This window comes from Ixodes scapularis, unplaced genomic scaffold (assembly GCF_016920785.2).
Source record: "Ixodes scapularis isolate PalLabHiFi unplaced genomic scaffold, ASM1692078v2 PGA_scaffold1__304_contigs__length_218370807, whole genome shotgun sequence".
Classification (NCBI taxonomy): domain Eukaryota; kingdom Metazoa; phylum Arthropoda; class Arachnida; order Ixodida; family Ixodidae; genus Ixodes; species Ixodes scapularis.
Genome location: NW_024609846.1, coordinates 197,162,384 through 197,167,575, shown reverse-complemented (window position 1 = coordinate 197,167,575; position 5,192 = coordinate 197,162,384). Strand labels below are relative to the sequence as shown.

At 41.3% G+C, this 5,192-nt stretch overlaps 1 non-coding gene across 1 annotated transcript; it reads right to left on the bottom strand.

The window, feature by feature from the left end:
- Positions 1 to 4,150: 4,150 nt before the first annotated feature.
- Positions 4,151 to 4,223, bottom strand: Trnaa-ggc. Its single transcript has one exon. It is a non-coding gene; the product is annotated as a tRNA-Ala (tRNA).
- Between the last annotated feature and the right edge of the window lie 969 nt (positions 4,224 to 5,192).

Genomic DNA, 5,192 nt, shown 5'->3' with positions numbered 1-5,192 from the left:
ACAAAGAAGTGTTCTCAAACTTTCTGATGACAAGGAACCCTAACAACCTTCAAAAGGTGCTATGGAATCCACCTTTCCCCTGCACCCCTTCCACAATCCTTGATACCGCAGCATTCACGCTGCACCAGGTGTGTCATGCTTCACTGCTTCGCACCATCGTGCTCACAAACGTTTCAGTGCTTTGCTCCGGTACACACGCTTCACCGCTATACACTGGCGCGTTGCGGCGGTGTATAGCGGTGAATACTTTGAAAATATTCAAAGTTGCCAAATACTCCTCACCAATTTAAAGTGCGAGTAGAATATGGCGTCATTCGCTTCAATATTCTGAATTTTAGAATATTTGTACAACCCTGAAATATGTCGTAAAGTAAAGCTGAAGCACACTCTACAAATCCGGAGATCCCTGCAAAAAAAATGGGAGATAGGCAATTGATATGCTATCAATGTTATCTATATTTCTACTGTCCATTTTTTTTTTAGATGTTACAACAGTCAGAGGTGGGCACTTATTTCACGGTATACATAGCATTTGAGTACAAACATACAGTTCTTCATTTTCCCATAAAAAAAATGAAATATATATTTGGGTGCTTGCGGAATCCAGGAGACGAGCCTACGGAACCCGGTTGGGGAACCCCGGGTGTATACTGTGCACCCGTCTGTAAACAGCTTCTCAAAGCAATTTTTAAGAAAATAAAACTGAACCATCTAGAATAGCCTAAGCTGAAAAAGGCTTCTTAATATTTCTTTTGTAGCATTCATAATTAGGCATTGAACTTTTTGCTTGATGCTTTGATCGACTTTGTTTCTTCTTATGGGAAAAAGTGCACATCAACACTGACAATCAGCGACATGGTTCGCAAGCTACCCAACCAATGGTGTGCGAGCCCCCTATGGTTGAAATGGTATTAAAACAGTGAAAAAAAGACGAAGGTCCTGTTGAAGGAGAACACAGACACAGCGCTGACTTACAACTGAAAATTTTACTTGTGCATGGTACAGTAAGTAAACATAAAAAGCAGATAGATACCATTTCAAAATGACGAACCAACTAGCCCAACTACACACTTTGTTGCAGCCCTTCTGTGGCCCTGAATTCTTTCCTTACCATGAAAAAAAAATTATGATTTTCGAAGCATCTCTGCAAATCCCTTTATTTTTAAAGCTATTTGGCATATACCATAAACTCCCGAGGTCTACGTATGTACTTCCCAGTCAGCAACATTCACTTATATCCCGCCGTAGCTAACGAACCGCATTTATGCCGAGGCCGTCACTGATCCCAAAACTACTATTACTAAAAATAAGCTATCTTTCAATGTAAAAAAAAAAAAAAAAATCAAGGCAAATATAGGGTGGGCTACCTTTCGGGGGTGGGGCATCTCTCGGGATTTTACAGTAGTGCATTATGGCACATCAAAATGTGGCCACAGAGATGCTGTTTAGAAATAAAAAGATTTTAAAATAACGCATTAGAAAGGTTCTTGTAGAAAACGTCTTCATCCTAGCTCAAATTGGCTGGTACTGCACATAGGGAAAAAAATGGACCCTAACCGCCGAATTCACAAACCTCATTCCAATTGAGGCACACCTCCACTTCCTCAAGGAAGACACGAGAGACACCGCTGGCCAATTGCAAGGACGGCTAAGCAGCCTAGGCTGCCTATCCGTCGTTGCGACTGGCCAGCACCGGCCCTCGCGCCTTTCTTGGGGAAGTGGAGGGGCGCCTCACTTGGAATGAGGTTTGTGAATTCGGAGATAACTTAGCTAGAGCTGGAGTGCGGCAAATTGGAAACATACACCTCCCCAGTGGTCACAGGCTCCACATCTCGCACACCTGTGGACCCGGAAACGTCGGAATGGGGCACGGCACCCACCGAGGATTGAATTGCCAAAACTTTTTGAGAGTGCCTTGTGAGCGCAAATGCGAGACACTGGGTGCCACGGACGCGGCACACGTGGTACTGGTGGGTGGCCAGCTTGTCCAGGTTGACCACGTTGCCTCGGCTGAGGAACAGGTGCTGAAACATCAGCGAATGAATTAATTAAAAGCATAAAACAAAGCTGGGTTGTGACCACTCCTTGGAACCACACAGGACACACATGTCTAACTTGGAAGCAGTCAATGAACATTATAGGTTTAGGGAGGGGTCAGTATGTTAAACCTAAATCTGCAGCTATTTTTTTGTGCGTGTGTGGGTGTGTGCATGCATGTGGGGAGTGGGGGGTTGTTAACTCATTGCAATTTTTTTATGGGGCTGGTTGCTTATTATCGGGGTCCCCCCAGTCAGGGAAGCATCTAACTGTAAACACAGACATTAAGGTGCAGTGTTTGAGCTCGCCTTCTGGGTTAAATTTCTGTTCTCCTTGGGGATCGGTTCTCGTGTGCCGAGTTCACTACGATTTTAAGAAGTGATTTGGATTGTTTCTTAAGGAAAATGTTTAGAACTTCCCAATGCATAGAGGCAGTTTCAAACTCTGTTAGAGTTTAAAACTGCCTTCTGTACATGTTGCTTTCACAAATGGTGTACTCTTTTTTAATCTATCTTGTTATATTCCTGACATAATTACCTATTTTTTGGAGTTTCAAACTTCCTAGGAACTTACTGACCTAAACACATGCTTTTTTTACCTGTCTACAACTGCATAAATTGCTGAGTGCTTATAAAAGAACAGGTGTAGTACAATACATTTCACCGAAAAAGAAAAAAAAATTCTGGTGTATAATATATTAACTGATAAAGACCCAGATATTGAAATTTGAAACAAAAACCAATAAATGTATGCCGAATTCGGGAAAAAAATGAAAACGCTGATCTTTAGTTATAGGTAGGGTTCAGTGTTTCCTGAGTTTTTTTTTTTTTTTCTCAAATTTGGGGGTATTTTTTTTTTTCGGTGTCTAATTTTTCCCACAGATTCGGTGCTTTTTGTGTAAATTGGTTGAAGTCATAACCAATTTCAACAAAAAACGCCGAATCTGAAGGAAAAATTATCCTCCTCCCCCAGAAATACCCCCAAATTCGAAAAAAATATACTCAGAACTAGGGAAAGCCTACCCTAGTTATAGGTAGGCTTTACTGAGAATACAAAGAAAAAATACTGAGAAAACATCCGCCGATGACGAAAATACGAAAACAGTTGAAACCAAAAAAACACCGGTCTGGGGCTAGGCGATTACTATTTTGGTTGAAACCCCCAATTCTAGGCATTTGCTGAGCCTGTTTTGCTACCAAGAATTAAGCAAACTGGAGTCTCCAATCAGTGGAATCGCAGACCTTGGTGGACAGGGGCCCGAGAGGTGAGTCACACGATTACTACCAATACTCACAATGCCCATGTTGATTCATGTCGGACGACGGCAGATAAGGAAGCAACTTGTCCCATAACAATTTTTTTTCACCGATCATCGCTGTTTTAGTGTCCACATGAGCCAACAAGTCAAAAGCAGGGTTGTGCAGTATCGCAATACAAATGTATTGCAATAGTATTTCAGAAATGCATTTTGTGTCTGTATTTCTTTATCGCAACACTTTTTTTTTCCCCGGTATCTCTATTTCTGTATCGAAATGCATTTGGGATATTCCTTGGTACTGCACTACAATCAAGACGGGATGTATTTCGTTACATTTCTTCAGAAATAACTACCCCCTCTGGATAAAAAAGGCGGCAACCTTTTTGCTTTGCAAGAGAAGGCCTGAGGGCGTTATGAAAAGTATGCTGTGCCTTTGCTATCATGCGAACCTAGGTTTGTCTGGAACGATTTGTCTGGGATCTTAGCAACCCTCTTCTTTATTCTGGAAAACTGAAGAATGTTTTACACCACGCTTGGCTTATCACCCTCCCCCCCCCCCCCCCAAAAAAAAAAATATGGACGTCTTTTTTTTACTTTAAGGTGACGTTGGGGCATTCTTACTATGCTGACCAAGGTACATTCCGATTCCTAGAACTATTTGTCTACGCGACCTCTTCTCTATTCTGTGACGATAAGAAATGTGCTGTGAGTGGCACATTTCTTAATGAAGAAATGTGATTCCCAGCTGTGAAAGCAATGACGAAAATAGTCCCTGGAGAAGGAGAACAAGAGGGACAAAGGACAAACACAAATCTCCAAACACAGCTAGGTGACTGGTGCGCGACTGAAAAAATCCGCCTGGTCCAGGTATCGAACCCGGGACCTCTCCATTGCCAGTGAAACGGTCTACCAACTGAGCTAACCAGGGGTTATACGTCAGTAGAGCAAATTGGTTTTATCAGCTGCCACCTGTCTAACACCAACAAGGGTGAAGCTTGCAAGTTAAGGTTGTGATTAGAATGCAATAAAATGCAAAGGTGCAAGCAAACTGGACAAGAATGACGAAAAATATCCCTGGAGAAGGGATTATTTTCCTTCTCCAGGGCTTATTTTCGTCATTCTTGTCCAGCTCGCTTACACCTCTGCATTTTAAAATTGCATATTGGGAAAATGTGTTTCAGTGTCAGTATTTCAGTATCTGCATTTCTGCCATTTCTCAGAGGTATTCTGCATTTGCATTTCCAAATACATTTTGCTCCTCGTTAAAATGTTTTTCCGATGCATATCACAATGCATTTTAACAGATATATTTAAGTATCACTATTTTAGCCATTTTTATGTATCCCAGCATTTGTATTTCCAAGTACATTGAGTGTTTTGGTCCAACCCCGGTCAAAAGATAGCAATGTTTGAAAAATAAATAAACTATGAAAAACATACGCCGATTTTTCTAATAAATAAACACCGGAGGATGTATGCCCCAGTTATAGGCTATTTATATTTATTAAGTAAAATTAATTTTGGGTGTGTTCGGGGTATAAAAATACAATCAAAACCCAATGTAGCTCGTTAATGCTTTCAATTAATCAATGAACTGCAAACAAAAAATAAAGCTATTTCTTTTTGCTTTAGATCAGTGGAGACTGTTGCGAAGGGGCCACTGAGGCTTTGTTACCATGCGGATCAGGATCTGATCAGAACATTTTGTCTCTATCCATGAGGACCCTCAGGGTATAATTAATTGATTACGTAACCTCTTAACAGCCTATAATAAGCTCAGCCTGCCATGAGCTATGTGTCATTTTGTGGTTTATGACGAGTGCACCTCATCACATACTGCTTTCTGCCTTTTGCATGGTTTGCAGCAAGGTCAGTGAATAAGACAACAGTGTCGATT